The sequence below is a fragment of the Gadus chalcogrammus genome, chromosome 12, assembly GCF_026213295.1.
Source record: "Gadus chalcogrammus isolate NIFS_2021 chromosome 12, NIFS_Gcha_1.0, whole genome shotgun sequence".
Classification (NCBI taxonomy): domain Eukaryota; kingdom Metazoa; phylum Chordata; class Actinopteri; order Gadiformes; family Gadidae; genus Gadus; species Gadus chalcogrammus.
In genome coordinates this window covers 7,116,318-7,128,603 of record NC_079423.1, presented here as the reverse complement: position 1 = coordinate 7,128,603, position 12,286 = coordinate 7,116,318, and the positions used below count along the sequence as shown (strand labels likewise).

The following is a 12,286-nucleotide window of genomic DNA, read 5'->3' as shown; positions in this document are numbered from 1 at the left end:
GTTGAAAAAGAAAAGCTTACAGCACCTGGTATTCCCAGGCGGTCTCCCATCCAAGTACTAACCAGGCCCGACCCTGCTTAGCTTCCGAGATCAGACGAGATCGGGCGTGTTCAGGGTGGTATGGCCATAAGCAATTAGTGCAGGCGCAAAACCAGGTTTTATACAGTAGCACATAAGGAGTGAGAAGCTGCTGAGGCTCGACGTTACACTCTTACAAAAACAATCATTAGTTAGATATAAACGGCAGTAATTGATTCAGTAGGACTCCTTATCCATTGTAAACGATCATTGTGACATCTGAATTCATTAATTATCTGAAATACACTGCGTGTGCGGTGTGATGTTAAATGTTTGAACAAGGTTAACGGTTAAAGTGTCAGAGAATGGGTGGTGATTTTTTGAACTCCTCCCATGATCTGAAGTGAGCGTGCGTGTTTGTGTTGGTGAAAGTTTAAGAAATGTACAACTGTCAGTTCAGCCTCTGGTGCTCCCTGCTGGCAGGTCATCCTACTGTCCTCATGTTTCACAAAAACATGTTTGAGAGACGTTGTCAGTTTTTGTATGTTGCTTAAATCCTCCCAAAGCGGTTGGCAGTAAAATCAGGTCACGGTACGCCACGGTAGGCCACGGAGGCAATGAGCTCGAGTTGAAAAAGAAAATGCTTACAGCTCCTGGTATTCCCAGGCGGTCTCCCATCCAAGTACTAACCAGACCCGACCCTGCTTAGCTTCCGAGATCAAACGAGATCGGGCGTGTTCAGGGTGGTATGGCGTAAGCAATTAGTGCAGGTGCAAAACCAGGTTTTATACAGTAGCACAAGAGTGAGAAAGCTGCTGAGGCTCGACGTTACACTTTTACAAAAACAATCATTAGTTAGATATAAACGTCAGTAATTGATTCAGTAGGACTCCTTATCCAAGTAAACGATCATTGTGACATCTGAATTCATTAATTATCTGAAATACACTGCGTGTGCGTGTTATGTTAAATGTTTGAACCAAGGTTAACGGTTAAAGTGTCAGAGAATGGGTGGTGATTTTTTGACGTCCTCCCATGATCTGAAGTGATGCGTGGTGTTTGTGTGGTGAAAGTTTAAGAAATGTACAACTGTCGGTTCAGCTCTCTGGTGCTCCCTGCTGGCAGTATCACTATACTGTCCTCATGTTTCACAAAAATAGTTTTGAGAGACGTTGTCATTTTTGTATGTTGCTTAATCCTCCAAAGCGGTTGGCAGTAAACATCAGGTCACGGTACGCCACGGTAGGCCACGGAGGCAATGAGCTCGAGTTGAAAAAGAAAAAGCTTACAGCACCTGGTATTCCCAGGCGGTCTCCCATCAAGTACTAACCATGGCCCAACCCTGCTTAGCTTCTGAGATCAGACGAGATCGGGCGGGTTTCAAGGTGGTAGGGCCTGTAAGCAATTAAGTGCAGGTCGCAAAACCAGGTTTATACAGTAGCACATAAGGAGTGAGAAAGCTGCTGAGGCTTGACGTTACACTCTTACAAAAACAATCATTAGTTAGATATAAAACGGCAGTAATTGATTCAGTAGGACTCCTTATCCATGTAAACGATCATTGTGACATCATGAATTCATTAATTATCTGAAATACACTGCGTGTGCGTGTGATGTTAAATGTTTGAACCAAGGTTAACGGTTAAAGTGTCAGAGAATGGGTGGTGATTTTTGACGTCCTCCCATGATCTGAAGTGAGCGTGCGTGTTTGTGTTGGTGATGAAAAGTTTAAGAAGTGTACAACTGTCGGTTCAGCTCTCTGGTGCTCCCTGCTGGCAGTATCACTATACTGTCCTCATGTTTCACAAAAATAGTTTTGAGAGACGTTGTCAGTTTTGTATGTTGCTTAAATCCTCCAAAGCGGTTGGCAGTAAACATCAGGTCACGGTACGCCACGGTAGGCCACGGATGGCAATGAGCTCGAGTTGAAAAAGAAAAAGCTTACAGCACCTGGTATTCCCAGGCAGGTCTCCCATCCAAGTACTAACCAGGCCCGACCCTGCATTAGCTTCCGAGATCAGACGAGATCGGGCGTGATTCAGGGTGGTATGGCCGTAAGCAATTAGTGCAGGCGCAAAACCAGGTTTTATACAGTAGCACATAAGGAGTGAGAAGCTGCTGAGGCTCGACGTTACACTTTTACAAAACCAATCATTAGTTAGATATAAACGGCAGTAATTGATTCAGTAGGACTCCTTATCCATGTAAACGATCATTGTGACATCTGAATTCATTAATTATCTGAAATACACTGCGTGTGCGTGTGATGTTAAATGTTTGAACCAAGGTTAACGGTTAAAGTGTCAGAGAATGGGTGGTGATTTTTTGACGTCCTCCCATGATCTGAAGTGAGCGTGCGTGTTTGTGTTGGTGAAAGTTTAAGAAATGTACAACTGTCGGTTCAGCTCTCTGGTGCTCCCTGCTGGCAGTATCACTATACTGTCCTCATGTTTCACAAAAAATAGTTTTGAGAGACGTTGTCAGTTTTTGTATGTTGCTTAAATCCTCCAAAGCGGTTGGCAGTAAAAATCAGGTCACGGTACGCCACGGTAGGTACGCACGGAGTCAATGAGCTCGAGTTTGAAAAAGAAAAAGCTTACAGCACCTGGTATTCCCAGGCGGTCTCCCATCCAAGTACTAACCAGGCCCGACCCTGCTTAGCTTCCGAGATCAGACGAGATTCGGGCGTGTTCAGGGTGGTATGGCCATAAGCAATTAGTGCAGGCGCAAAACCAGGTTTTATACAGTAGCACATAAGGAGTGAGAAAGCTGCTGAGGCTCGACGTTACACTCTTACAAAAACAATCATTAGTTAGATATAAACGGCAGTAATTGATTCAGTAGGACTCCTTATCCATGTAAACGATCATTGTGACATCTGAATTCATTAATTATCTGAAATACACTGCGTGTGCGTGTGATGTTAAATGTTATGAACCAAGGTTAACGGTTAAAGTGTCAGAGAATGGGTGGTGATTTTTTGACGTCCTCCCATGATCTGAAGTGAGCGTGCGTGTTTGTGTTGGTGAAAGTTTAAGAAATGTACAACTGTCGGTTCAGCTCTCTGGTGCTCCCTGCTGGCAGTATCACTATACTGTCCTCATGTTTCACAAAAATAGTTTTGAGAGACGTTGTCAGTTTTTGTATGTTGCTTAAATCCTCCAAAGCGGTTGGCAGTAAACATCAGGTCACGGTACGCCACGGTAGGGCCACGGAGTCAATGAGCTCGAGTTGAAAAAGAAAAAGCTTACAGCACCTGGTATTCCCAGGCGGTCTCCCATCCAAGTACTAACCAGGCCCGACCCTGCTTAGCTTCCGAGATCAGACGAGATCTGGCGTGTTCAGGGTGGTATGGCCGTAAGCAATTAGTGCAGGCGCAAAACCAGGTTTTATACAGTAGCACATAAGGAGTGAGAAGCTGCTGAGGCTCGACGTTACACTCTTACAAAAACAATCATTAGTTAGATATAAACGGCAGTAATTGATTCAGTAGGACTCCTTATCCATGTAAACGATCATTGTGACATCTGAATTCATTAATTATCTGAAATACACTGCGTGTGCGTGTGATGTTAAATGTTTTAACCAAGGTTAACGGTTAAAGTGTCAGAGAATGGGTGGTGATTTTTGACGTCCTCCCATGATCTGAATTGAGCGTGCGTGTTTGTGTTGGTGAAAGTTTAAGAAATGTACAACTGTCGGTTCAGCTCTCTGGTGCTCCCTGCTGGCAGTATCACTATACTGTCCTCATGTTTCACAAAATAGTTTTGAGAGACGTTGTCAGTTTTTGTATGTTGCTTAAATCCTCCAAAGCGGTTGGCAGTAAACATCAGGTCACGGTACGCCACGGTAGGCCACGGAGTCAATGAGCTCGAGTTGAAAAAGAAAAAGCTTACAGCACCTGGTATTCCCAGGCGGTCTCCCATCCAAGTACTAACCAGGCCCGACCCTGCTAGCTTCCGAGATCAGACGAGATCGGGCGTGTTCAGGGTGGTATGGCCGTAAGCAATTAGTGCAGGCGCAAAACCAGGTTTTATACAGTAGCACATAAGGAGTGAGAAAGCTGCTGAGGCTCGACGTTACACTTTTACAAAAACAATCATTAGTTAGATATAAACGGCAGTAATTGATTCAGTAGGACTCCTTATCCATGTAAAACGATCATTGTGACATCTGAATTCATTAATTATCTGAAATACACTGCGTGTGCGTGTGATGTTAAATGTTTGAACCAAGGTTAACGGTTAAAGTGTCAGAGAATGGGTGGTGATTTTTTGACGTCCTCCCATGATCTGAAGTGAGCGTGCGTGTTTGTGTTGGTGAAAGTTTAAGAAATGTACAAGTGTCGGTTCAGCTCTCTGGTGCTCCCTGCTGGCAGTATCACTATACTGTCCTCATGTTTCACAAAAATAGTTTTGAGAGACGTTGTCAGTTTTTGTATGTTGCTTAAATCCTCCAAAGCGGTTGGCAGTAAACATCAGGTCACGGTACGCCACGGAGTCAATGAGCTCGAGTTGAAAAAGAAAAAGCTTACAGCACCTGGTATTCCCAGGCGGTCTCCCATCCAAGTACTAACCAGGCCCGACCCTGCTTAGCTTCCGAGATCAGACGAGATCGGCGTGTTCAGGGTGGTATGGCCGTAAGCAATTAGTGCAGGCGCAAAACCAGGTTTTATACAGTAGCACATAAGGAGTGAGAAAGCTGCTGAGGCTCGACGTTACACTTTTACAAAAACAATCATTAGTTAGATATAAACGGCAGTAATTGATTCAGTAGGACTCCTTATCCATGTAAACGATCATTGTGACATCTGAATTCATTAATTATCTGAAATACACTGCGTGTGCGTGTGATGTTAAATGTTTGAACCAAGGTTAACGGTTAAAGTGTCAGAGAATGGGTGGTGATTTTTTGACGTCCTCCCATGATCTGAAGTGAGCGTGCGTGTTTGTGTTGGTGAAAGTTTAAGAAATGTACAACTGTCGGTTCAGCTCTCTGGTGCTCCCTGCTGGCAGTATCACTATACTGTCCTCATGTTTCACAAAAATAGTTTTGAGAGACGTTGTCAGTTTTTGTATGTTGCTTAAATCCTCCAAAGCGGTTGGCAGTAAACATCAGGTCACGGTACGCCACGGTAGGCCACGGAGTCAATGAGCTCGAGTTGAAAAAGAAAAAGCTTACAGCACCTGGTATTCCCAGGCGGTCTCCCATCCAAGTACTAACCAGGCCCGACCCTGCTTAGCTTCCGAGATCAGACGAGATCGGGCGTGTTCAGGGTGGTATGGCCGTAAGCAATTAGTGCAGGCGCAAAACCAGGTTTTATACAGTAGCACATAAGGAGTGAGAAAGCTGCTGAGGCTTGACGTTACACTTTTACAAAAACAATCATTAGTTAGATATAAACGGCAGTAATTGATTCAGTAGGACTCCTTATCCATGTAAACGATCATTGTGACATCTGAATTCATTAATTATCTGAAATACACTGCGTGTGCGTGTGATGTTAATGTTTGAACCAAGGTTAACGGTTAAAGTGTCAGAGAATGGGTGGTGATTTTTGACGTCCTCCCATGATCTGAAGTGAGCGTGCGTGTTTGTGTTGGTGAAAGTTTAAGAAATGTACAACTGTCGGTTCAGCTCTCTGGTGCTCCCTGCTGGCAGTATCACTATACTGTCCTCATGTTTCACAAAAATAGTTTTGAGAGACGTTGTCAGTTTTTGTATGTTGCTTAAATCCTCCAAAGCGGTTGGCAGTAAACATCAGGTCACGGTACAGCCACGGTAGGCCACGGAGGCAATGAGCTCGAGTGAAAAAGAAAAAGCTTACAGCACCTGGTATTCCCAGGCGGTCTCCCATCCAAGTACTAACCAGGCCCGACCCTGCTTAGCTTCCGAGATCAGACGAGATCGGGCGTGTTCAGGGTGGTATGGCCGTAAGCAATTAGTGCAGACGCAAAACCAGGTTTTATACAGTAGCACATAAGGAGTGAGAAAGCTGCTGAGGCTCGACGTTACACTTTTACAAAAACATCATTAGTTAGATATAAACGGCAGTAATTGATTCAGTAGGACTCCTTATCCATGTAACGATCATGGTGACATCTGAATTCATTAATTATCTGAAATACACTGCGTGTGCGTGTGATGTTAAATGTTTGAACCAAGGTTAACGGTTAAAGTGTCAGAGAATGGGTGGTGATTTTTTTGACGTCCTCCCATGATCTGAAGTGAGCGTGCGTGTTTGTGTTGGGATGAAAGTTTAAGAAATGTACAACTGTCGGTTCAGCTCTCTGGTGCTCCCTGCTGGCAGTATCACTATACTGTCCTCATGTTTCACAAAAATAGTTTTGAGAGACGTTGTCAGTTTTTGTATGTTGCTTAAATCCTCCAAAGCGGTTGGCAGTAAACATCAGGTCACGGTACACCACGGTAGGCCACGGAGTCAATGAGCTCGAGTTGAAAAAGAAAAAGCTTACAGCACCTGGTATTCCCAGGCGGTCTCCCCTCCAAGTACTAACCAGGCCCGACCCTGCTTAGCTTCCGAGATCAGACGAGATCGGGCGTGTTCAGGGTGGTATGGCCGTAAGCAATTAGTGCAGGCGCAAAACCAGGTTTTATACAGTAGCACATAAGGAGTGAGAAAGCTGCTGAGGCTTCGACGTTACACTTTTACAAAAACAATCATTAGTTAGATATAAACGGCAGTAATTGATTCAGTAGGACTCCTTATCCATGTAAACGATCATTGTGACATCTGAATTCATTAATTATCTGAAATACACTGCGTGTGCGTGTGATGTTAAATGTTTGAACCAAGGTTAACGGTTAAAGTGTCAGAGAATGGGTGGTGATTTTTTGACGTCCTCCCATGATCTGAAGTGAGCGTGCGTGTTTGTGTTGGTGAAAGTTTAAGAAAGGTACAACTGTCGTTTCAGCTCTCTGGTGCTCCCTGCTGGCAGTATCACTATACTGTCCTCATGTTTCACAAAAATAGTTTTGAGAGACGTTGTCAGTTTTTGTATGTTGCTTTAATCCTCCAAAGCGGTTGGCAGTAAACATCAGGTCACGGTACGCCACGGTAGGCCACGGAGGCAATGAGCTCGAGTTGAAAAAGAAAAAGCTTACAGCACCTGGTATTCCCAGGCGGTCTCCCATCCAAGTACTAACCAGGCCCGACCCTGCTTAGCTTCCGAGATCAGACGAGATCGGGCGTGTTCAGGGTGGTATGGCCGAAGCAATTAGTGCAGGCGCAAAACCAGGTTTTATACAGTAGCACATAAGGAGTGAGAAGCTGCTGAGGCTTGACGTTACACTTTTACAAAAACAATCATTAGTTAGATATAAACGGCAGTAATTGATTCAGTAGGACTCCTTATCCATGTAAACGATCATTGTGACATCTGAATTCATTAATTATCTGAAATACACTGCGTGTGCGTGTGATGTTAAATGTTTGAACCAAGGTTAACGGTTAAAGTGTCAGAGAATGGGTGGTGATTTTTTGACGTCCTCCCATGATCTGAAGTGAGCGTGCGTGTTTGTGTTGGTGAAAGTTTAAGAAATGTACAACTGTCGGTTCAGCTCTCTGGTGCTCCCTGCTGGCAGTATCACTATACTGTCCTCATGTTTCACAAAAATAGTTTTGAGAGACGTTGTCAGTTTTTGTATGTTGCTTAAATCCTCCAAAGCGGTTGGCAGTAAACATCAGGTCACGGTACACCACGGTAGGCCACGGAGTCAATGAGCTCGAGTTGAAAAAGAAAAAGCTTACAGCACCTGGTATTCCCAGGCGGTCTCCCATCCAAGTACTAACCAGGCCCGACCCTGCTTAGCTTCCGAGATCAGACGAGATCGGGCGTGTTCAGGGTGGTATGGCCGTAAGCAATTAGTGCAGGCGCAAAACCAGGTTTTATACAGTAGCACATAAGGAGTGAGAAAGCTGCTGAGGCTCGACGTTACACTTTTACAAAAACAATCATTAGTTAGATATAAACGGCAGTAATTGATTCAGTAGGACTCCTTATCCATGTAAACGATCATTGTGACATCTGAATTCATTAATTATCTGAAATACACTGCGTGTGCGTGTGATGTTAAATGTTTGAACCAAGGTTAACGGTTAAAGTGTCAGAGAATGGGTGGTGATTTTTTGACGTCCTCCCATGATCTGAAGTGAGCGTGCGTGTTTGTGTTGGTGAAAGTTTAAGAAATGTACAACTGTCGGTTCAGCTCTCTGGTGCTCCCTGCTGGCAGTATCACTATACTGTCCTCATGTTTCACAAAAATAGTTTTGAGAGACGTTGTCAGTTTTGTATGTTGCTTAAATCCTCCAAAGCGGTTGGCAGTAAACATCAGGTCACGGTACGCCACGGTAGGCCACGGAGGCAATGAGCTCGAGTTGAAAAAGAAAAGCTTACAGCACCTGGTATTCCCAGGCGGTCTCCCATCCAAGTACTAACCAGGCCCGACCCTGCTTAGCTTCCGAGATCAGACGAGATCGGGCGTGTTCAGGGTGGTATGGCCGTAAGCAATTAGTGCAGGCGCAAAACCAGGTTTTATACAGTAGCACATAAGGAGTGAGGAAAGCTGCTGAGGCTCGACGTTACACTTTACAAAAACAATCATTAGTTAGATATAAACGGCAGTAATTGATTCAGTAGGACTCCTTATCCATGTAAACGATCATTGTGACATCTGAATTCATTAATTATCTGAAATACACTGCGTGTGCGTGTGATGTTAAATGTTTGAACCAAGGTTAACGGTTAAAGTGTCAGAGAATGGGTGGTGATTTTTTGACGTCCTCCCATGATCTGAAGTGAGCGTGCGTGTTTGTGTTGGTGAAAGTTTAAGAAATGTACAACTGTCGGTTCAGCTCTCTGGTGCTCCCTGCTGGCAGTATCACTATACTGTCCTCATGTTTCACAAAAATAGTTTTGAGAGACGTTGTCAGTTTTGTATGTTGCTTAAATCCTCCAAAGCGGTTGGCAGTAAACATCAGGTCACGGTACGCCACGGTAGGCCACGGAGGCAATGAGCTCGAGTTGAAAAAGAAAAAGCTTACAGCACCTGGTATTCCCAGGCGGTCTCCTCATCCAAGTACTAACCAGGCCCGACCCTGCTTAGCTTCCGAGATCAGACGAGATCGGGCGTGTTCAGGGTGGTATGGCCGTAAGCAATTAGTGCAGGCGCAAAACCAGGTTTTATACAGTAGCACATAAGGAGTGAGGAAGCTGCTGAGGCTCGACGTTACACTCTTACAAAAACAATCATTAGTTAGATATAAACGGCAGTAATTGATTCAGTAGGACTCCTTATCCATGTAAACGATCATTGTGACATCTGAATTCATTAATTATCTGAAATACACTGCGTGTGCGTGTGATGTTAAATGTTTGAACCAAGGTTAACGGTTAAAGTGTCAGAGAATGGGTGGTGATTTTTTGACGTCCTCCCATGATCTGAAGTGAGCGTGCGTGTTTGTGTTGGTGAAAGTTTAAGAAATGTACAACTGTCGGTTCAGCTCTCTGGTGCTCCCTGCTGGCAGTATCACTATACTGTCCTCATGTTTCACAAAAATAGTTTTGAGAGACGTTGTCAGTTTTTGTATGTTGCTTAAATCCTCCAAAGCGGTTGGCAGTAAACATCAGGTCACGGTACGCCACGGTAGGCCACGGAGTCAATGAGCTCGAGTTGAAAAAGAAAAAGCTTACAGCACCTGGTATTCCCAGGCGGTCTCCCATCCAAGTACTAACCAGGCCCGACCCTGCTTAGCTTCCGAGATCAGACGAGATCGGGCGTGTTCAGGGTGGTATGGCCGTAAGCAATTAGTGCAGGCGCAAAACCAGGTTTTATACAGTAGCACATAAGGAGTGAGAAAGCTGCTGAGGCTCGACGTTACACTTTTACAAAAACAATCATTAGTTAGATATAAACGGCAGTAATTGATTCAGTAGGACTCCTTATCCATGTAAACGATCATTGTGACATCTGAATTCATTAATTATCTGAAATACACTGCGTGTGCGTGTGATGTTAAATGTTTGAACCAAGGTTAACGGTTAAAGTGTCAGAGAATGGGTGGTGATTTTTTGACGTCCTCCCATGATCTGAAGTGAGCGTGCGTGTTTGTGTTGGTGAAAGTTTAAGAAATGTACAACTGTCGGTTCAGCTCTCTGGTGCTCCCTGCTGGCAGTATCACTATACTGTCCTCATGTTTCACAAAAATAGTTTTGAGAGACGTTGTCAGTTTTTGTATGTTGCTTAAATCCTCCAAAGCGGTTGGCAGTAAACATCAGGTCACGGTACGCCACGGTAGGCCACGGAGTCAATGAGCTCGAGTTGAAAAAGAAAAAGCTTACAGCACCTGGTATTCCCAGGCGGTCTCCCATCCAAGTACTAACCAGGCCCGACCCTGCTTAGCTTCCGAGATCAGACGAGATCGGGCGTGTTCAGGGTGGTATGGCCGTAAGCAATTAGTGCAGGCGCAAAACCAGGTTTTATACAGTAGCACATAAGGAGTGAGAAAGCTGCTGAGGCTCGACGTTACACTTTTACAAAAACAATCATTAGTTAGATATAAACGGCAGTAATTGATTCAGTAGGACTCCTTATCCATGTAAACGATCATTGTGACATCTGAATTCATTAATTATCTGAAATACACTGCGTGTGCGTGTGATGTTAAATGTTTGAACCAAGGTTAACGGTTAAAGTGTCAGAGAATGGGTGGTGATTTTTTGACGTCCTCCCATGATCTGAAGTGAGCGTGCGTGTTTGTGTTGGTGAAAGTTTAAGAAATGTACAACTGTCGGTTCAGCTCTCTGGTGCTCCCTGCTGGCAGTATCACTATACTGTCCTCATGTTTCACAAAATAGTTTTGAGAGACGTTGTCAGTTTTTGTATGTTGCTTAAATCCTCCAAAGCGGTTGGCAGTAAACATCAGGTCACGGTACGCCACGGTAGGCCACGGAGTCAATGAGCTCGAGTTGAAAAAGAAAAAGCTTACAGCACCTGGTATTCCCAGGCGGTCTCCCATCCAAGTACTAACCAGGCCCGACCCTGCTTAGCTTCCGAGATCAGACGAGATCGGGCGTGTTCAGGGTGGTATGGCCGTAAGCAATTAGTGCAGGCGCAAAACCAGGTTTTATACAGTAGCACATAAGGAGTGAGAAAGCTGCTGAGGCTCGACGTTACACTTTTACAAAAACAATCATTAGTTAGATATAAACGGCAGTAATTGATTCAGTAGGACTCCTTATCCATGTAAACGATCATTGTGACATCTGAATTCATTAATTATCTGAAATACACTGCGTGTGCGTGTGATGTTAAATGTTTGAACCAAGGTTAACGGTTAAAGTGTCAGAGAATGGGTGGTGATTTTTTTGACGTCCTCCCATGATCTGAAGTGAGCGTGCGTGTTTGTGTTGGTGAAAGTTTAAGAAATGTACAACTGTCGGTTCAGCTCTCTGGTGCTCCCTGCTGGCAGTATCACTATACTGTCCTCATGTTTCACAAAAATAGTTTTGAGAGACGTTGTCAGTTTTTGTATGTTGCTTAAATCCTCCAAAGCGGTTGGCAGTAAACATCAGGTCACGGTACGCCACGGTAGGCACGGAGTCAATGAGCTCGAAGTTGAAAAAGAAAAGCTTACAGCACCTGGTATTCCCAGGCGGTCTCCCATCCAAGTACTAACCAGGCCCGACCCTGCTTAGCTTCCGAGATCAGACGAGATCGGGCGTGTTCAGGGTGGTATGGCCGTAAGCAATTAGTGCAGGCGCAAACCAGGTTTTATACAGTAGCACATAAGGAGTGAGAAAGCTGCTGAGGCTCGACGTTACACTTTTACAAAAACAATCATTAGTTAGATATAAACGGCAGTAATTGATTCAGTAGGACTCCTTATCCATGTAAACGATCATTGTGACATCTGAATTCATTAATTATCTGAAATACACTGCGTGTGCGTGTGATGTTAAATGTTTGAACCAAGGTTAACGGTTAAAGTGTCAGAGAATGGGTGGTGATTTTTTGACGTCCTCCCATGATCTGAAGTGAGCGTGCGTGTTTGTGTTGGTGAAAGTTTAAGAAATGTACAACTGTCGGTTCAGCTCTCTGGTGCTCCCTGCTGGCAGTATCACTATACTGTCCTCATGTTTCACAAAAATAGTTTTGAGAGACGTTGTCAGTTTTTGTATGTTGCTTAAATCCTCCAAAGCGGTTGGCAGTAAACATCAGGTCACGGTACGCCACGGTAGGCCACGGA

General features: G+C 44.4%; 18 non-coding genes and 1 pseudogene across 18 annotated transcripts; all 19 read right to left on the bottom strand.

The window, feature by feature from the left end:
- Positions 1 to 13: 13 nt before the first annotated feature.
- Positions 14 to 132, bottom strand: LOC130399734 (5S ribosomal RNA). Its single transcript, XR_008902235.1, has one exon. It is a non-coding gene; the product is annotated as a 5S ribosomal RNA (ribosomal RNA).
- Positions 133 to 659: 527 nt separating this feature from the next.
- On the bottom strand, positions 660 to 777 carry LOC130395809 (5S ribosomal RNA). Its single transcript, XR_008898819.1, has one exon. It is a non-coding gene; the product is annotated as a 5S ribosomal RNA (ribosomal RNA).
- A 523-nt stretch (positions 778 to 1,300) lies between these two features.
- Positions 1,301 to 1,421, bottom strand: LOC130396219 (5S ribosomal RNA; annotated as a pseudogene).
- A 535-nt stretch (positions 1,422 to 1,956) lies between these two features.
- LOC130395838 (5S ribosomal RNA) lies at positions 1,957 to 2,078 on the bottom strand. The gene has a single exon (XR_008898846.1). It is a non-coding gene; the product is annotated as a 5S ribosomal RNA (ribosomal RNA).
- Positions 2,079 to 2,611: 533 nt separating this feature from the next.
- On the bottom strand, positions 2,612 to 2,731 carry LOC130394057 (5S ribosomal RNA). The gene has a single exon (XR_008897253.1). It is a non-coding gene; the product is annotated as a 5S ribosomal RNA (ribosomal RNA).
- Positions 2,732 to 3,262: 531 nt separating this feature from the next.
- On the bottom strand, positions 3,263 to 3,381 carry LOC130400473 (5S ribosomal RNA). The gene has a single exon (XR_008902956.1). It is a non-coding gene; the product is annotated as a 5S ribosomal RNA (ribosomal RNA).
- A 526-nt stretch (positions 3,382 to 3,907) lies between these two features.
- Positions 3,908 to 4,025, bottom strand: LOC130394686 (5S ribosomal RNA). Its single transcript, XR_008897820.1, has one exon. It is a non-coding gene; the product is annotated as a 5S ribosomal RNA (ribosomal RNA).
- A 520-nt stretch (positions 4,026 to 4,545) lies between these two features.
- Positions 4,546 to 4,663, bottom strand: LOC130394001 (5S ribosomal RNA). The gene has a single exon (XR_008897202.1). It is a non-coding gene; the product is annotated as a 5S ribosomal RNA (ribosomal RNA).
- A 529-nt stretch (positions 4,664 to 5,192) lies between these two features.
- Positions 5,193 to 5,311, bottom strand: LOC130396551 (5S ribosomal RNA). Its single transcript, XR_008899179.1, has one exon. It is a non-coding gene; the product is annotated as a 5S ribosomal RNA (ribosomal RNA).
- Positions 5,312 to 5,838: 527 nt separating this feature from the next.
- Positions 5,839 to 5,957, bottom strand: LOC130396549 (5S ribosomal RNA). The gene has a single exon (XR_008899178.1). It is a non-coding gene; the product is annotated as a 5S ribosomal RNA (ribosomal RNA).
- Positions 5,958 to 6,487: 530 nt separating this feature from the next.
- LOC130400347 (5S ribosomal RNA) lies at positions 6,488 to 6,606 on the bottom strand. Its single transcript, XR_008902826.1, has one exon. It is a non-coding gene; the product is annotated as a 5S ribosomal RNA (ribosomal RNA).
- A 530-nt stretch (positions 6,607 to 7,136) lies between these two features.
- LOC130394877 (5S ribosomal RNA) lies at positions 7,137 to 7,254 on the bottom strand. The gene has a single exon (XR_008897993.1). It is a non-coding gene; the product is annotated as a 5S ribosomal RNA (ribosomal RNA).
- A 528-nt stretch (positions 7,255 to 7,782) lies between these two features.
- On the bottom strand, positions 7,783 to 7,901 carry LOC130396548 (5S ribosomal RNA). Its single transcript, XR_008899177.1, has one exon. It is a non-coding gene; the product is annotated as a 5S ribosomal RNA (ribosomal RNA).
- Positions 7,902 to 8,428: 527 nt separating this feature from the next.
- LOC130396547 (5S ribosomal RNA) lies at positions 8,429 to 8,547 on the bottom strand. The gene has a single exon (XR_008899176.1). It is a non-coding gene; the product is annotated as a 5S ribosomal RNA (ribosomal RNA).
- A 528-nt stretch (positions 8,548 to 9,075) lies between these two features.
- On the bottom strand, positions 9,076 to 9,195 carry LOC130394659 (5S ribosomal RNA). The gene has a single exon (XR_008897796.1). It is a non-coding gene; the product is annotated as a 5S ribosomal RNA (ribosomal RNA).
- A 529-nt stretch (positions 9,196 to 9,724) lies between these two features.
- On the bottom strand, positions 9,725 to 9,843 carry LOC130396546 (5S ribosomal RNA). The gene has a single exon (XR_008899175.1). It is a non-coding gene; the product is annotated as a 5S ribosomal RNA (ribosomal RNA).
- A 529-nt stretch (positions 9,844 to 10,372) lies between these two features.
- On the bottom strand, positions 10,373 to 10,491 carry LOC130396545 (5S ribosomal RNA). Its single transcript, XR_008899174.1, has one exon. It is a non-coding gene; the product is annotated as a 5S ribosomal RNA (ribosomal RNA).
- A 528-nt stretch (positions 10,492 to 11,019) lies between these two features.
- Positions 11,020 to 11,138, bottom strand: LOC130396543 (5S ribosomal RNA). Its single transcript, XR_008899172.1, has one exon. It is a non-coding gene; the product is annotated as a 5S ribosomal RNA (ribosomal RNA).
- A 529-nt stretch (positions 11,139 to 11,667) lies between these two features.
- On the bottom strand, positions 11,668 to 11,786 carry LOC130396542 (5S ribosomal RNA). Its single transcript, XR_008899171.1, has one exon. It is a non-coding gene; the product is annotated as a 5S ribosomal RNA (ribosomal RNA).
- Positions 11,787 to 12,286: the final 500 nt, after the last annotated feature.